At 42.3% G+C, this 20,058-nt stretch overlaps 1 pseudogene; it reads right to left on the bottom strand.

Moving 5' to 3' along the window:
* Positions 1 to 1,526: 1,526 nt before the first annotated feature.
* The window catches only part of LOC142433800 (eukaryotic translation initiation factor 3 subunit J-like), a 61,730-nt pseudogene continuing 43,198 nt past the window's right edge, over positions 1,527 to 20,058 (bottom strand).

Here is a 20,058-nt window from a genome sequence, read left to right as displayed (position 1 = left end):
TCAGGCTCTTTTTGTTTCCAACAAGCAAGATTCGAGTCCCCTAGGGTTGCCAAAACCGGCACTGTGGCAGAGTGTACTTTGAAGTTGTCATTGATAGGTGCCATTGAGCAGTTCTGACTCATGATGAGCCAGTGTAATACAGAAACACTCCATGTAAAACTCTATGCAGTCCTGTGCCATCCTCACAGAATGTAGGCACGAGCCTATTATTAGGAAACAAGATGACATACATGTGGTGGGTAAATTAAAGAGTGAAAAATTATGCAGCAAAGGGTTAGAGAAATGGAAATACTGCCATCAGAAGTATCTACACCAGTGGTTCTCAACCTTCCTAATGTCACGACCCTTTAATACAGTTCCTCATGTTGTGGTGACCCTCCCCCCCACCATAAAATTATTTTCGTTGCTACTTCATCACTGTCATTTTGCTACTGTTATGAATCGGGTGACCCCTGAGAAAGGGTTGGGTAACCCTGTGAAAGGGTCATTTGACCCCCCAAAGGGGTCGCGACCCACAGGTTGAGAACCATTGGCCTAGACCTAGATGGAGGATATGTCAAGAAACAATAGCTTCACATTTTCCTTTTTTAAATAAAAATTGCTATGCTTTTATAGCCATATTTTTATTTACCTTCATAAATATAAAAAGCATACTTCATGAATTTACTATTTATTTTGGGGGGAGTTCCCTCACAATAGTGATTTTTATTAAATTTGTGCTTTATAAAGCATTGCAGACGTTATAACTGTGAACATAACAATTTACCAAACTGTAATTACCTGGTGCCGTTCATTGAGCATAATTTATGAAGGAAAGGAAATGCCAAAACCCTTTTAAAGTTGTTCCATTGCAACTGAGAGGAGGAAAGATGGCTCAACATTTAAACCAGGCAATTGAAACAAGTGCCGTTTCCCTCCCCCATCAATAGAAATAGATAAATATCTACTATACAGTCTTTGTTCTCAAAAAAGTGCACAACTTAAAATGCAATAGAGAGGCTGACCTTCTTCCAGTGCAAAGTTGGAGGTGTTGGGTCATTTATTTTTTAAGTTAATAAACTAGTGACTTTTCAGCTGCAGCATCTTTACTCTGAAATAATAAATCTTCACAAAATGTTTATAATGTCCTTCAGCTCAATTTTAAGACAAAGTGATTTTAATACTAGGTGTACACCACATGCCCTTGCTGCACACTGCCTCTCTTGACAAGTTATGAAGTCGTTCAATGAGGTATGGTTAAAACTGTATTACTGAATGGTGCCGGTTAACACTACACATTTTTGTCACATTGCAACCTTGTTTTTTTAATTGAGTGGCTGCTGCTATGGAATAATCAGCAACAATGACAAAAAATGTTTAACTATGACATAGTAGCAACTGAGGTTTCTGATTTTAACCCTTTGGCAGCAAGACCCAAGTTCCCTTACTTGCACATTAGCACCTAAGACTCAAGAGGTTGAAACAACCAGCACAAAAGGTACTGCACTTCTGATGGCAGCATTTGTCCGAAATGGACAGAAGTTGGACTATAAGCTGAGGGGTTGGTGGGCAACAGAAAGAAGGCACCAGGAGAAGGTAAAAGTGGATGAAGTTTCAAAGCCTTGCATATATCGTCCATCATAAACTCCATCGTCATCTAGGTCATCTTTCATGGTGGCCTTTAACCCTGGGAACCATGCCTTTCTTCTTCTTTTTAGCTTTGCTTGCTTTGCTGGCTTCTGTTTTTCGCAGTCAATGAATGGGTAACACTTTTCAATTCAACTACGTCCAATGAAATGCACACATCTCGAACTAAGGCGTAATATGACTTCTCATATTGTGTAATTTTATCTTTTAGTAACTTTCCAAAATCTGTGAAGTCATCCCTTGAAGATGGGTTCAGAGAATCTCTTCCAAAATCTGTATTATTGACACCAAAATTTTCTTTAGCTAATTCGAGGTCTGACTCTTCCCGTGATTTCTTTAGTCACGGTTTATCTGCTAATTGTTGTTCGGCTGTTAGCATGTTAGGATCTTCAGGTTCTTCTAAGCCTTTCTTAATTTCTTCTTGCCTTTTCCTTTGCTGCCATTCTTTTTCTTTGCTCTTCTCTGCTAATATTCTTTTTCTTTTCTGAAACTTCAACTCCTGTTTTCACTTTATTTTCTCCTTTTATTGACCTCATCATCCCAGTTATCCTTAGTGTCTTCCTCCTCTTCCTGGCTTTCGCAACAGTCCCCTGCAGCGGTGCCACCTCCCCCACCTTCCTTACCAGGTGCTCCACAGACAACTAGTCCATGTCCCAGGACTCAGAGTCCCTAGCTGCTGTAGCTGCCCGCCATTGCAGCCTGGGTGAGAATGTGCTCCAGGAGGAAGTTATGTGAGCTACTTCTGTTGCTTTTTTTTCCAATCATTTTATTGGGGGTTCATACAACTCTTATCACAATCCATCCATCCATTGTATCCATCCATCCATCCATCCATTGTATCAAGCACATTTGTACAAACGTTGCCATCATCATTTTCAAAATGTTGTCTTTCTATTTGAGCCCTAGGTATCAACTCCTCATTTCCTCTCCCGCTCTCTCCCTTATAACTTATAAATTATAATTATTTTTTCATGTCTTACACTGTCCGACATATACCTTCAGCCAATTTCTGTTGTCCATCCCCCAGGGAGGGGGTTATATGTTGATCCTTGTGATCATTTCTCCTTTCTCCCCTCGCCTTCTCCTTCCGCTCCTGACATTGTTACTCCCATTATTGGGCCTGAGGGGTATATCTGTCCTGGATTCCCCTTGTTTCCAGCTCTGATCTGTACCAGTGTACATGCTCTGGTCTAACTGCATTTGTAAGGTAGAAATGGATAATGATAGCGGGGCTGGGGACACATCCAAGAACTAGAGGAATGTTGTATGTTTCATCAGTATTCTACTGCACCCTGACTGGCTCATCTCTTCCTTGTGACCCTTCTTTTTTTTAAATCATTTTATTGGGAGCTCATACAACTCTTATCACAATACATACATACATCAATTGTAAAAAGCACACTTGTACACTCACTACCCTCACCACTCTCAAAACACTTGTTCTCCACATAAGCCCCTAGAATCAGCTCCTCATTTCCCCCTCCCTCCATACTCCCGCCAGCTCATGAACCCTTGACAATTTATAAATTATTATTTTGTCATATCCTACACTGTCTGACATATCCCTTCACCCACTTTTCTGTAGCCCATCCCCCCAAGGAGGAGGTTATATGTAGATCCTTGTAATCCATTCCCTCTTTCCACACCATCCTCTCTTGACCCTCCCTGTATCGCCATTCTCGCCACTGGTCCTGAAGGGATCATCGGTCCTGAATTCCCTGTATTTCCAGTCCCTATCTGTACCAGTGTACATCCTCTGCTCTAGCCAAATTTGTAAGGTAGAATTGGGATCATAGTAGTGGGGGGGGAGCATTTAGGAACTAGAGGAAAGTTGTACGTTTCATCGTTGCTACACTGCACCCTGACTGGCTCGTCCCCTCCCTGAGACTTTTGGTTGCCTACAGATGGGCTTTGGGTCCCCACACTATACTCTCCCTCATTCATAATGATAGGAATTTTTGGTTTTTGATGCCTGATACCTGATCCCTTCGGCACCTCATGGTTACACAGGCTGGTGTACTTCTTCAATGTGGGCTTTGTTGCTTCTGAGCTAGATGGCCACTTGTTTACCTTCAAGTCTGTAAGACCCCAGACGCTATAGCTTTTGATAGCCGGGCACAATCAGCCTTCCTCATCACATCTGCTGAGACGTCCATTTGTCTTCAGCGATCATATCATGGAGATGAGCACACAATGATATGATTTTTTGTTCTTTAATGCCTGATAACTGATCCCTTCGGCACCTCATGATCACCCTTCTGTGAGGGGATGTCCAACTGTCCACAGATGAGCTTTGGGTCTCCACTCCACCCTCCCCTCATTCACATTGCTATGAATTTTTTTGTTCTGTGTCTGTGATGTCTGATACCTGATCCCATCAACACCTCATAATCGCAAAGACGGGTGTGCTTTTTCCATGTGAGCTTTGTTGCTTCTCGACTAGATGGCGACTTGTTTATCTTCAAGACCCAGACATTGTCTCTTTTGATAGTCGGGCACTATCAGCTCTCTTCACCGCATTTGCTATACACCCATTTTGTCTTCAGCACTCCTGTTGGGAAGATGATCATCACAGAATGCCAGGTTATTAGAACAAACTGTTCTTGCATTAAGGGAGTACTTGAATTGTGGCCCAATGTCTCTCTGCTACATTTCTATTTAACATATAAATATATGTACATAGATCTACTCCCCTATCTTTATATGTAAATATATTTACATATGTACATGTCTGTATTTATATCTCTATAAATGTCCTTTGCCTCCTAGTTCTTTTCTCTATTTCCTTTTACTTTCCTCTTGTCCCACTATCCTGTTTGGCCTTAATTCGGGTTTCAGTAATTCCTCTAGACTACATTGCCCTTGATCAAGCCCTACCAGGCATTCTATGCCCTCCTCGCCTTTGATTTTAGATCACTTGTTGTTTCCTTGTCCATGGGTTTGTCCGCCTCCCACTTTCCTTTCCCCCACCTCCCCTCTTCCATGTCCCCCAGGAACCATCCATCCCATTGTTTTTTCCTCCAGATTGTTTATCCTGCCTACCATATCTATATGGACAGGCAGAGACAATAATAAAAAAGCAAAACAGCAACAACAACAACAACAACAAAAAGAAGAGTCAATAAATAGTTTCTGGTCTATTTGTTGACCTTGAGGAGTGTTTTCTGGTGCAGTCTGGTGGGTGCCACACCCTGGTCCCAAAGTCAATTTTGGGGATTCCTCAGGGACTTCATTGCTTTGTCCCCTTGCTGCTCCATTGTACAGCTTTATGTTTCACCCTGGTGTTGTGGGATCAGATGGGGCACAATTCCCACACTGTGTCTGCAGTATTGTCCACTGTAGCGCTATGGGTCAGTGAGGGAAGTTGTGTCTAATGGTGGGGCCAGCCCTATGGTCCTCTGTGTGCATTGGCTGCTCTGAGCCTGCTCTGTCCGATGTCTCCCTTCACCCACTTTTCTATTGTCCATCCCCCAGGGAGGAGGTTATATATAGATCCTTGTAATCAGTTCCCCCTTTCTACCCAACCCACCTTCCACCCTCCCAGTATTGCCACTCACACCACTCACTGGCCCTGAAGGGATCACCTGCCTTGGATTCCCTGAGTTTCCAGTTCTTATCTGTATCAGTGCACATCCTCTGGTCTAGCCAGATTTGTAAGGTAGAATTGGAATCATGATGTGGGGGAGGAGGAAGCATTTAGGAATGAGAGGAAAGTTGCATGTTTCATGGTTGCTACATCACACCCCGACTGGCTCGTCTCCTCCCCAAGACCCTTCTGTAAGGGCTATGCCCAGTGGCCTACAAATGGTCTTTGGATCTACACTCCACACTCCCTCACCCACTGATTCACTATGATAAGATTTTTTGTTCTGATGATGCCCGATACCTGATCCCTTCGACACCTCATGATCGCACAGATTGGTGTGCTTCTCCTATGTGGAGTTTGTTGCTTCTGAGCTAGATGGCCAATTGTTTACCTTCAAGCCTCTAAGACCCCAGAAGCTATATCTTTTGATAGCCGGCACCATCAGCTTTCTTCACCACATTTACTTATGCACCCATTTGTCTTCAGCGATCATATTGGGGAGGTGAGCATACAATGACATGAATTTTTGTTCTTTGATGCCTGATAACTTATCCCTTCAGCACCTCATGATTACACAGGCCGGTGTGCTTCTTTCATGTGGGTTTTGTTGCTTCTAAGCTACATGGCCACTTATTTACATTTAAGCCTCTAAGACCCCAGATGCTGTATCTTCTGATAGCCAGGCACCATTAGCTTTCTTCACCACATTTGCTTCTTCACCCGCTTTGTCTTCAGTGGTGGTGTCAGGAAGGTGAGTATCATAGAATGCCAATTTAATGGAAGAAAGTATTCTTGCATTGAGGGAGTACTTGAGTGGAGGCCCAAAGTCCTTCTGCTACCTTAATTCTAAACCTATAAATAGATGCACATAGATCTATTTCCCCATCCTCATATATAAATATATTTGCATATGTACATGCCTTTATCTAGACCTCTATAAATGCCCTTTGCCTCCTAGCTCTTTCCTCTATTTCCTTTGACTTTCTTCTTGTCCCACTATCATGCTCAGTCTTCATTTTGGTTTCAGTAATTCCTCTTGGTTACATTACCCTTGATCATGCCCTACCAGGCCTCCTACACCTTCCTCACCACCGATTTGGGTCACTTGTTGTTCCCCTGTCCCTGGGTTTGTTAACAGCACTACCTTTCACCTCACCCCCCCCTCTCCCATGTTCCCCCAGGACTGTCGGTCCTGTTGTTTTCTCCTCCAGATTGTTCATCCAGCCTATCTTATTTAGACAGACCTGCGGAGATAATAACATGCAGAAAAACAAGACAGAGCAAAACCAAACAACAATATACAACAACAACAACAAACCAGTGACAAAACACAACAAGAAAGAAAAGCTTGTGGTTATTTCAAGGACTGTTTGTTGGCTTTTAGGAGTGTTTTCCAGTCCAGTCTGTTTGGGTACCACACCCTGGTCCTGAAGTCCACCTTCAGCATTCCATGAGGACCTCACTGCTCTGTTCCCTTGCTGTTCTGTTGCACCCCCTTAGTGTTTTCCCTCGGTGTGGCGGGATCAGATCAAGCACAATTTCCACACTGTGTCTCTGGTGTTGTCCCCTGTAGGGTTATGGGTCAGTAAGGGAATGACAGGAGATTTTTTTGGCTTTCTCTTTACTCTGAAGTTGAGACTAGTTGTCCATAGATAGGTAATACCTTATGGGGGGAGGGGGGACCATCACTGAGATGCACAATTTCTTATATTTGCAGTCTTATTTCTGAAAACAATGTCCACTGTCAATTTTGACATATTTGTTGGACTTGAAAGTTAAAAGCAGAGGAGATACTTGAAATTTTCCATTATGACCTACATGAGTGAGACTTGAGAGTGAAAAAAAAAAAAGAACTTGAAGTGAGACAGGCAGAGATGGGATGCTGCTGACCTTGTGTTCAGAAGGGCTTAAAGCTCTTCGGCTTCATTATTTCTCCAAGTAGGCCATTTTAAAGGCCATTTCACATTTTTCCCTCTGCATCAAGCATTAGTGTAAACAAAAGCTTCCATCCTATCTGAACAAATATAACAAACCAAATGGATACTTCTGACAGAAAAGTATACATCTTTCCCTCTGCATAAAATTGCTTACATGACCACACATTTCGTTAACCCTATATTCCCTCTTGAAACATTTTTCATATCAGTTAATTTTTATGCCTGGAGTCTATTCCAAAGTGATTACATATAACCTTTTCTGTGCCTTGAAACACATTCCTACTACTTAAAACTCTCACAAGAAACTGACTTGCTGTAAATACATAAGGTCCCTCCAGTTCTTCAGGTTTTGCAATCTTTTAGTCTCAAAGTATAAAAATGAACATTATGTGTTTGTTTTCCATTCCCCCATTAGTTGTTTATTCATGCATATTACCCTTAGGTCTATCCCCAAGGTTCTTTAGAGCATAGATCCCCAAATGCATTTGGCATACCACACCTTTGTGAACAAAACTATCTCCCAGAAACCCCCTAGCAACCAAAAACTTTTGTACTGTAGCCCATAATTCAGGAAAAAGTGTAAATATCGGCTTTTGCAGCCCCCTCCCCGCTGGATCATCCCAACACCGTCAGGGGGTGATATCACCCACTTTAGGAACACTGATTCAGAGAGTCTAAATACATGCTCTGGGTCTATGCTTACCAACAAAAGAGAAGAAAATCAAGGTCATGATTACCACTATGTACAAAGTGGTGTTTGTGAAGCCTATGATCGATCCATAATTAGGGGAAGAAGTAATAAGCTATATACATAAAAAGACAGAGGTAAAACTGCTAGTGAAAACAGACAAAATGAATGAAAGAAAAAGGATCAATGATAACCCTACTCAAAGTAGGGGGAAAATGACTCCTTCAGGTGAAATGCTAGCTGTAGCGTTATTAATTGTATTAACAAACAACACAATATAAGTTCCATAAATTTATGGACTAGATGAAGCAAAACAGGAAGGTTTATAAGACATTTAATATCCCTGACAAATGTATGCCCTCCTGGGGTGCCCAAACAGTGTAATCTCTGTGTTGCCAGGGGAGCACCTGTATCCACAGGGATTGTACCTCTGATGTGTGTGCCTTAACCATCACGGTACTGGCTCAGACCTAGAAGGCATTTTTGGTCATCTTTCACTGGCCAATGTTGTGCTATGCCTCAACTGATGCCTTAGGCCAGATTTTTTTAAATGTACTCTGAACTGAATGTATGCCTTTATAGTTCATGGGATTGGATTTGAATGGTTAAAAACAAGGCCACTGGAGGACAGGATTAAGGTCAATACTACAAATTTGACTCCACACCATGGGTTCCTACTGACAATAATTACCCTGTACAATGTAAACGAGAGGAATTACTGAAACACAAAATAAGGCTAAGGATGATAGCGGGACAAGAGGAAAGTAAAAGGAAATAGAGGAAAGAACTAGGAGGCAGAGGGTATTTATATAGGTCTAAATACAGGCATGTATATATGTAAAATATATGATGATGGGGAAATAGAGTTATGTGAATATATTTATAGATTTAGTATTAAGGCAGCAGATGGACATTGGGCCTCCACTCCAGTATTCCCTCAATGCAAGAACATTGTTCTATTAAACTGGCATTCCATGATGCTGACCTTCCCAACACAACCGCTCATGACAAATGGGTGCATAAGCAAATGTGCCCGGCTATCAAAATATATAACATCTTGGGTCTTAAAGACTTGAAGTTTAACAAGCGGCCATCTACCTCAGAAGCAACAAACCCCACATGGAAGAAGAACAACATCTTGTTTGATTACAAGGTATCAATGGAATCAGGTATCAGGCATCAAAGAACAAAAAACCCTATCATTGTGAATGAGGGGGAGGGTGGAGTGGGGACCCAGAACCCATCTGTAGGCAATTGGACATCCCCTTATAGAAGGGTCTCAGGAAGGAGATGAGCCAGTCAGGGTACAGTTTAGCAATGATGAAACATGCAACTCTCCTCTAGTTCTTTAATGCACCCCCCACCACCACCACCACCACACTATCATGACCCAATTCTACCTTACAAACCCGGTTAGATCAGAGGATGTACGCTGGTACAGATAGGAACTGGAAACACAGGGAATCCAGTACAAATGATCCCTTCAAGACCAATGGTGAGAGTGGCGACACCGGGAGGGAGGAGGGGAGGTGGGGTAGAAAGGGCAAACAGATTACAAACAGATTAAGGTATGACAAAATAATAATTTATAAATTATCAAGAGTTCATGAGGGAAGGGGGAGTGGGGAGCTGATACCGAGGCTCAAGCAGAAAGCAAATGTTTTGAGAATGATGGTGGAAACAAAGGTACAAATGTACTTGACACATGGGTGTATGTATGGATTGTGATAAGAGTCGTATGAGCCCCCAATAAAATTATTTTTTTAAAGAAAGAAAATAATAATTGCTCTGTAAAGACTCTGGCCAATAGTTAAATGTAGACTCTTTCATAAAAGAGCTAACAGAGCAGGCCCAAGGTTATGTAGAAGGACCTGCTTGCAAGGTTGGTCCTTGGTTTGCATCTGAGAATGAGGTACTTGGACATTCCCTAATCTTGGTTTGCTGTACTAGATGTGATTTATGATGAGCACCTACTTTCCTTCCAGGATTCTGGAATTTGATCATTGCTAAACAGAGATTGCCCAATGTGTCCTCAAAATCCAATGCCATTCCGTCAGTTCCAATTCACGACAACCCCATAGTGTGGAACAGCTCCATAGTTTCCAAAGCTATAATCTTTACAGAGGTTGACTGCCACAACTTTCTCCTGTGGAACCGTTGGTGAGTTCAACCTACTGAAAATTTGTTTGGCAGCCAAACATTGTAACCACTGCCCAACCAGTGTTCCTCACCTATGTGACCAGTACCTAATAAAAACCCCGGGATCCTTTGTTTCTTTTCTTTTTTAATCATTTTATTGGGGGTTCATACAACTATTATCACAATCCATACATACATCCATTGTGTCAAGCACATTTGTACATTTGTTGCCATCAGCATTCTCAAAACATTTGCTTTCTGCTTGAACTCTGGATATCAGCTCTTCATTTGACCCCATCCCTTCCCGCTCCCCCTTCCCTCATGAACCCTTGATAAATTAAAAATTATTTTGTCATATCTTACACTGTCCAACGTCTCTGTTCACCCACTTTTTCTGTTGTCCGTCCCCCAGGGAGGGGGTTATATGTAGATCCTTGTAATCGGTTCCCCCTTTCTACACCACCTCCCCTCCTCCTTCCTGGTATCGCCACTCTCACCACTGGTCCTGAAGGGATCATCCTCCATGGACTCCCTGTGTTTCCAGTTCCTTTCTGTACCAGTGTACATCCTTTGGTCTAGCCAGATTTGTAAGGCAGAATTGGGATCATGATAATGGTGGGGAGGAAGCATTTAAGAACTAGAGGAAAGTTGTATGCTTCATTGGTGCTACCCTGCACTCTGACTGGCTCGTCTCCTCCATGAGACCCTTCTGTAAGGGGGTGTCCGGTTGCCTACAGATGGGCTTTGGGTCTCCAGTCTGTACTCACCTTCATTTACAAAGATATGAGTTTTGTTCCATGATGCCTGATCCCTGTGACACCTCGTGGTCACACAAGCTGGTGTGCTTCTTCCATGTGGGCTTTGTTGCTTCTGAGCTACATGGCTGCTTGCTTCCCTGCAAGCCTTTAAGACCTGAGACACTATATCTTTTGATAACTGGACACCATCAGCTTTCTTCACCACATTTGCTTACGCACACATTTGTCTACAGCAATCGTGTTGGGAAGATGTACATCATAGAACGCGAGTTTAATAGAACACAGTGTTCTTGCATTGAGTAAATACTTGAGTGGAGGTCCAATGTCCATCTGTTACCTTAATACTAAACCTATAAATATATGCACAGAGATCTATTTCCCTATCATCATATATAAATATATTTACATATGTACATGCCTGTATTTAGAATTCTTTAAATGCCCTTGGCCTCCTAGCTCTTTCCTCAATTTCCTCTTACTTTCCTCTTGTCCCACTATCATGCTCAGCCTTCATTTGGGTTTCAGTAATTTCTCTCAGTTACACTGCCCTTGCTGAATCCCTACCAGGCCTCTTACACCCTCCTTGCCACTAATTTTGGATCACTTGTTGCTCCCTTGGGGACCCTTTGTTTCTAATGAGCTTCCCACAGCAGAAACCTTCCAATACTTTGACCACATTTTTTATTTTTTTGGTATGAGACAAGGGAACATATTTGGTGTGTTCCCACTTAGGATTGAGAAAATATACAAGGCTGGACCTGCACTTCTCCAGACTCCACCTGTGTCTTTCATCTTGATGATCCTGTTATGCATCCTTTTGCTGTGATAAACACTGATATGACTATTACTAGAGCTCTGGTGGCACAACGGGTTAAGTGTTGGACTACTAACCTAAAATAAAGGTCGGAGGTTCAAATCCAGCAACTACTCCACAGGAGAAAAATGGGGAAACCTGTAAGAAACTGAGTGGGGGTAGTTCAACTCTATTTTTATAAGGTTACGAAGAATCAAAATCTATTCAACAGCGATGGATTTAGTTTGTTTGCCTGTTTTTATTGTTTGGGGATATTGGTACCAGAACTACATCTATATAAGTCCCACAAATCCTTATTTTCATGGAGCAAAATATCCACCTCATACGCATATTGCTGTATACTTCATTAACAATTGTTGCAGATTCTCTATGATAAAACCTGTGGAAGTAATAAGCAGCTAAATATAATAAGGAGTCCAGGTGATACAGTGGTTAAGCACTTGGCTGCTAACTGAAAAGTCAGTGGTTTGAACCCACCAACTGCTCCTCAGGAAAGAGATGAGGCAGTTTGTTTTTATGAAGAGTCACAGCTTTGAAAACCCCCTAGGGCAAAATGACTCTGCCTTACAGGATCTCTAAGAGTCAGAATCCACAGATGCACAGAATCCGCAGATGGCGGGGGGGGGGGGCGTTAAGTATAATATGTGTAATTGTATCTTTTCTGTCCATACACTTATAGCTCAAAAAGAAAATTCTCTGAGACCTGATAGACATCAAAAACATCCCTGAACCGTCTACTGTCACCTTCAGAGACTTACCAATATAAAGGGAATTTAGAAGACTACGTCAGTTATCCAGAATGAATTCAGGAAAATCATGTTAGTTGGGATAAAGTAGTAAGAACTATTTATGCCCAATATCACCAAAAAGCAGTGACGTCAAAGTGAAAGGACATCATGCAACAAACTCAAATCTACAAAATACAACCCTGACATAAGTTGAAAAGAAAACTTCAATTGTTAAGAAGAAAACATCATGTCCATCACATCCGTTCCCTCCAGCTCTCTATGCGAGCTTGAATACTATACAGCAGTTGTGATAGGTACGCAGAGAGTGATAATTTTCTGTTTACATATCCCATCAAAGTCGCATTAGCCCAATAGTACCAGCATCAAACTGTACCATTAGGAAAACACAATATAGAACTGGGCACAAAGTGTGCAATCTATGCAGGTAACACTTATTCTGATGCCCCTATAAACACAGACTTCCTTCCAACTATGCACATTTAGAACGCTTGAGAAAATTAGTTGCTACTTGCATGTTAACCTTAGCATATAAATGCAAACAACACTTCAAAACTGTAGCTTTTGAACAGGTAATCAGAGGAATTATACAGAGTAAGAAAAGGAAGCCAAACATGTAGAATATGTGATGAGACCTGAAAATAAAAAATATATATATAGCTTCCAAATAAACTTAAATTTGAAAATGCATACAGAAAGATCAGCCCAAATCTACATGACTATCTTACACACCTCTCAACTTTTAATTCTGCCTTCTAAGTTCTCATCTATCCATCTAGAAGGCAAAATAAAACATCCTCCAAGCCATATGGCACCAGAGTTTAGCCATGTCTACCGTAGCCAGAACCAGTGTTGCTATTAGGTGCCATCAAACTGGTTCTGGCTCATAGCAACCCTGTGTACAATAGAATGAAACACTGCCTGTGCCAACCTCACAAGTGTTCTTATGTTTGAACCCATTATTGCAGCCACTGTGTCAATCCATCGGGTTGAGAGCCCTCCTTTGTTTCCGCTGCCCTGCTACTTTATCATGCAGGATACCCTATTCCAGGGTGTGGTGTCTCTTGATAACATGTTCAAAGTATCTGAGATGAAGGCTTGCCATCCTTGCCTCTAAAGATCATTCTGGCTGTACTTCTTCCAAGATAGATCTGTTTCTTCTTTAGGAAGCCCGTGGTACTTTTCATATTCTTTGCCAGAACCATGATTCAAATGCATTGATTCTTCTTCAGTGTCCCTTTATTATTCAATGTGCAGGGTTTATATGCTTCTGAGGTGGTTGAAAATACCATGAGAAATGTCATGGTCAGGCTAACTTTGCTTTTCAACATTTTAAACAGGTCTAGTGCAGATTTACCCAACTCAATGGGTAAATCTTTGATACTTTGCTGCTTCATGAGCACTGACTCTGAATCCAAACAAGATGAAATCCTTGACGGTGTCATTCTTTCTCTGTTTATCATGATGCTACTTATTGGTCAAGTTGTAAGGATTTTGGTCTTCTTTATATTGAGTTGCAACCCATCCTGGAGGCTGCAATCCTTGATCGTCATGAGCAAGTGCTTCAAGTCCTCCTCATTCTCAGCAAACAAGGTTGTGACATCTGCATATCGCAAATTGTTAATAAGCTTTCCTCCAATCCTGATGACATGACATTCTTGATATAAGCCAGGTTCTCTGATGATTTGCTTGGCACACAGATTGAACAAGTTTGGTGAGAGGACACAACCCTGTCACACACCTTTCCTGATTGGAAACCATGCAGTATTATGTTCCCACAACTGCCTCTTGACCCATGTACAAGATTCTGCCTGAGCACTATGAAGTTGTGCTTCCCATTCTTCTATACGTTGTTGTGATCCGCACAGTCCAGTTCCTTTTCATAGTCAATAAAACACAAGTAAATGTCTTTCTGGTATTCTCTGCTTTGAGGTAAGATTCCTCTAACATCAGCAATGATAGCCCTTGTTTCACATCCTCTTCTGCATCCGACCTGAACCTCTGGTAATTCCCTGTCAATGCATTGCTGCAATGGTTGTTGGATGCTCTTCAACATTTTTCTTGCATGTGGTATTCTACAAATTGAGCATTCTGTTGGGTCACCTTTCTTTGGAAGGAGTACAGATATGGATCTCTTCCAGTCAGGTGGCCAAGCAGCTGTCTTCCAAATTTCTTGACCTAGACTGGTGAGGGCTTTCAGTGCTTCTTCCGCTTGTTGAAACATTGCAATTGGTTTTTCCACCAATTCCTGGAGCCTCGTTTCTGACTAATGCTTTCAATGCAGCTTTGACCATTGGTTCTTTTTCATATGCTACCTTTTGAAATTGTTGAATAACTAATTTTTTTTAGTACAGCGACTCTGGCTATTTTTTCCATCTTCTTTTGGATTTCTTCCAGTCAGTTGGCAGCAGCTCTGCCTCAGTCATATTTGAATGTCTTCCAACCTGAGGGTGGCAGGAGAGGCTCCTTTTTTGGCACTATATCTGGCGATGTTCCATGGCTATTCATTAAGTATTCGGTATCTGACAATGTTATGCTGGTTTTCATAAGATTTCCAGTGGCTAATTTCTCACAAGTGGAAAGCCTATTCCTTCTTCGTAGTCTGTTCTTAGTCTGGAAGCTCTGTCCAAGTGTATTCACCTTGGGCAACCCCTCTGATATTCGAAACACCAGTGACATCGTATTCAGCATCAGAGCAACACAAAAGCCACCACACGGGGGCAACATGATAGGTGATGATCAGTGTTGATACTTGCCCATATTCCTCTTCACATATAATTTAATTTCTCACTTGAGACCCAGCAATAGCTGTACAATTTTCTCTACAAATATTGAAAAACATGCACTCTCTTCTGAAAAACATCATTGTCAATGCCATAAACACCAGCAAATATAATACAAAACAGAAAACTATGGGATCCAGCAACACTTTGCTTTTGAAATTCTTATTTCTATGCAGTCTCTTCGAGTATGTCTTTATAAGTACCGCATGTATGATTCTATGAAGTAACTTTTCAAACATGTATCTTTTTTAAAAAGCTGTAATTGTGTTATACTTTGGTCAAATTTTGAAGGAATTAAATAATATCTTCTACAATATAGAGTGGGGCTGACTACATCTGGATGAACAGTATAAATTTTTAAGTTTTTAAAAAACTGATAAAGCACTTAATCCCCATTTGAAAATCTGATGTACAAGAAGTACCTGGAAACAACTATGAGGTATAAGCTAACACTCTCAAAGATACCCCAATTCAGTAGCAATATCACAAAGGGTAGGGGGATGGTGGGAGGGGGGGAGAACGGGGAACCCATCACAAGGTTGGATATATAGCCTCCCTCCCAGGGGGATGAATAATAGAAAGTTGGGTAAAGGGAGACAATGAACAGTATAAGACATGAAATAAAAATAATAATATGTAATTGATGAAGGATTTACAAGGGTGGGTGGGTGGGTGGGGAGGCAGGGAGGGAAAAAGAGTTGCTGATACCAAGGGCTTAAGTAGAGAGAATTTTTTTGGAAATGTTGATGTCAACATATGTACACGTGTGCTTAATAATGATGGATTGTAGTAAGATTTTAAGACTCCTCCCAATAAAATGATTCATAGTTTTTTAAGAGAGCCCAATTCAAAAATCAGAAATCAACAAGTGTTGAAGGGGGTCTGATGAGATAGGAACTCTCAACAATTGCTGGTGGACCTCTAGGTATGTGCAGCCACTATTGAAAGCAATTTGGTGATACCTAAAGTAAATGGAAATCGGGCTACCAGCAATCCCCCTACTGGGCATTTACCCTGAAGAAGTAAGAAACAGACTACGGCCAGACATCTCCACTCCACTGTCTATCGTCGTGCAGTCCACAATGGCAAAGATTTGGAAACAACCTAAATTTCCATCAATAGACCAATGGATTAAAAAAAACCTGGCATGTACACACAATGGAGTATTACACATCCCTATTAATTCCGATTGTAAAGTAATGATGAGCGCATGAAGCATATTGTCTAATGGGAAGAATTGGAGGAAATTATGCTAAGTGATGTTAGCCAAGCACAGAAGGACAAGCACAACGTGAATACACTAAAGTCCAAACAACACAATGGGCATAGAGGAAGAGTAATTTAATTTATAATTTCAGGGTCGGTCAAAGTCTAGGCACTCTGGCAGGGGTCAGACCAAACTCAGGGATACATATGACATCCAACTGAAAAGACAGGGTTGGGGGGACGATGGCATTGGGATAGCAGGGCACTAACCCACCCACAGGGAGGGTACTGTTTATGTCTCCACAGGAAAGGGAGAGAGACCAGACCTCATTCCAGGGCTCCAAGCCTTGAGGACAACACATCAGCACAGAGCAGCTGAGATGACTAGGGGACCTACCCCAATGCGAGCTATGTTAACCCCTACTCCCCAGAAGAATATGCCAGAGGAGAGCACTGAAGATACAGCCTGGGAGAGTGGTCGGTCTATCCTGCCCACACAAGAACAAACTAAGAGAGAAAGAGAGTGGACCTCATCCTGGCCCAACAAGCCTCGAGGCCAACAGAGCAGCCAATGCACACAAAGGACCATAGGGCCAGCCCCAGCCTGAGACATGTTATCCCCTCACTGGCCTACAGCGCTACAGAGGACAGTACCAGAGACACAGTGTGGAAAGTATGTTCAGTCTAACAGATTCACACACACCCCCAAAGTGGGGCAAATCACGGAGGGACCATAACAGATCAGTCACGGGAGCAAAGTCATGAAGAACCTGAGTAAACCCGAAAAAAGACTTCTGACTCAGGGACCAGTTCTTGGCACCCCACTTGACCTACTTGGAGGACATTTACAAAGGTCAGCTGATAAACCTGTAGCTATGTATGGGCCTGTTTGGTTTTTTACTTGTTTTTTTCTTTCATACATCTATCTATATAATGTGCTACATTTTAAGGCAGGCAGGATAAAAAAATCCTGAGGAGAAAACAATGGGCCAGAGAGTTGTGGAAGGTGCCAGTGAGAGAGGAGGAGGTGAGGGGGAAGGGAATGGTGAACCAACAAATTCAGGTACAAGGTAACATCAAGGGATCTACATTCCAAGACAAGCAGGTGCAAAATGCCTGCTGGTATTATGTAATCAATTTAGTGCAGCTGAGAAGAGTTACTGAGCACCGAATGATGGGTGAGCATGATGGTGGGGCAGGAGGAAAGCAATAGGAAATAGAGGAAACAACTAGGAGACAAAAGTTATATACAGAGGTATGAATATAGACATGTAAATATATAAAACTATATAAAATCCCACATGGAAGAAGCACACTAGCCTGAGTGATCACAAGGTGTCAACAGAATCAATTATCAGGTGTCAGAAGACCCAAAACAATCATACTCATGTGAACGAGTTGGGTCAGAATAGAGACCCAAAGCCCATCTGTAGACAATTGGACATCCCTCACAGAAGGGCCATAAGGAAGAGATGATTCAACCATGGTACCAATGAAATACGTCATTCAGGTGAACAAGCGGCCATCTAGCTCAGAAGCAATAAAGCCCACATGAAAGAAGCACACAAGCCTGTGCGATCATGAGGAGCCAAAGGGACCAGGTATAAGGCATCATGCAAAAAAAAAAAAAGAATATATATGTATACCATAGTGAATGAAGGGGGAAGTGCAGAGTGGAGACCCAAGGCCCAAGTGTCGACCAATGGAGATCCCCTCATAGAGGGGTTTAGGAGAGGAGATGGTTCAGTCAGGGTGTGATGTAGTACCAATGAAGAACACAGCTTTCCCCCAGATCCTGGATGCTTCCTCCCCCCAACTACCATGATCCGAATTCTACCTTGCAGGACTGGATAGGGCAGAGGTTGTACACTGGTGCATGTGGGAGCTGGAGGCAAAGGGAATCCAGGGTGGACGATACCTTCAGGACCAAGGGTGTGAGGGGCGAGGCTGGGAGAGTGGAGGGTGAGTGGGTTGGAAAGGGGGAACTGATTACAAGGATCCACATGTGACCTCCTCCCTGGGAGACAGACAGCAGAGAAGGGGGTGAAAGGGAGGCTCCGGATAGGGCAAGATATGACAAAATAACAATCTATAAATTATCAAGGGTTCATGAGGGAGGGGGGAACGGGGAGGGAGGGGGGAAAAGAGGACCTGATGCAAAGGGATTAAGTAGAGAGCAAATGCTTTGAAAATGATTAGGGCAAAGAATGTACGGATGTGCTTTATATGATTGATGTGTGTATATGTATGGATTGTGATAACAGTTGTATGAGCCCCTAATAAAATGTAAAAAGAAAAGAAAATGATTAGGGCAAAGAATGTACAGATGTGCTTTATACAATTGATGTATGTATATGTATGGATTGTGATAAGAGTTGTATGAGCCCCTAATAAAATGTTTTTTAAAAAAAGAAACACACATCATTCATCTAGTTCCTGAATGCTTCCTGCCCCAACCTCAACCCCCACTACCATGACCAGGTTCTACCTTACAAATCCGGCTAGACCTGAGTACACACATTCTACAGATAAGAGCTCTCGATCTGTGGCATACAGGACAGATACCGCCCCCAAGGGACTGTAGTAGAAGTAGTGATATCATGAGGGTAAGGGCGGGGGATCTCATCACAAGGTTGGATATACAGTCACCCCCCCAGAGGAATGAATAACAGAAATGTCAGTGAAGGGAGACAATGGATAATGTAGGATACATAATAATAATAATAATAATAATATATAATTGATCAAGGGTTCATGAGGGTGGGGGAGGGAAGGGAGATAGGAGCTGATATCAAGGGCTCAAGTAGAAAGATGTTTTGAAATCTTGATGGCAACATGTACAAGTGTGATTAATACAATTGAATGATGGACTGTCATAAGATTTGTAAAAGCCCCCCAATAAAATAATTAATTTTTTAATGTGAATACAGGGGGGGGAAAGAGCTCTTGACACATAGAATCCAGAACAGATCAAACCTCCAGGAATAGTAATGGGAGTAACAATACCATGGAGGTAGGGGTGAAGGTGGGGGCAGGAGGGGGAGGAAAGGGGAGCCAATCGCAAAGATAGACATGTCATTCACCCCATAAGTGGGGCATACAACAGAAACATGGATGAAGTGATACAGCAGAAGATGTAAGATAAGAAAACAATAATAATTTATAAAGGGTCCATGAGGGTTGAAGAGAGGAGGGGAAGAAGAAGGAGCTGATACCAAGGGCTAAAGTAGAAAGAAAACATTTTGAAAATGAAGATGGCAACATATATACAAATATGCTTGATACAATCGATGTATGGGTTGTTATGAGAGCTATAAGAGTCCTCAATAAGCTGAAGACAAAAGTGTGCATAAGCAAGTGTGGTGAAGAAGGCGGATGGTGCCCGGCTACTGAGAGATATAGCGTCTGGGGACTTAAAGGCTTGAAAGCAAACAAGCGGCCATCTAGCCCAGAAGCAACCGAGCCCACATGGAAGCAGCACACCAACATAGGTGACCATGAAGGACAGAGGAGACCAGGTCTCCAACATCAAAGGTGGGGTGGTGGTGAGAATCACATCACCGTGAAAGAGGGGGAGTGCATGATGGGGACCCAATGCCCACCTGTAGACAGCTGGACACCCCTTCCAGAGGGGTAGTGAGGAGGAGATGGGCCACTCAGGGTTCAGTGTAGCAACAATGAAACTCAAAACCTTCCTCTAGTTCCTGAACGCTTCCTCCCCTCCCAATCATCATGACCCCAATCCTACCTTGCCTTGCGGACCTGGTGATACCAG

Source organism: Tenrec ecaudatus, chromosome X, assembly GCF_050624435.1.
Source record: "Tenrec ecaudatus isolate mTenEca1 chromosome X, mTenEca1.hap1, whole genome shotgun sequence".
Taxonomy (NCBI): Eukaryota; Metazoa; Chordata; class Mammalia; order Afrosoricida; family Tenrecidae; genus Tenrec; species Tenrec ecaudatus.
The sequence above is the reverse complement of the archived record's forward strand: the minus strand, read 5'-3'. Positions and strand labels throughout refer to the sequence as shown.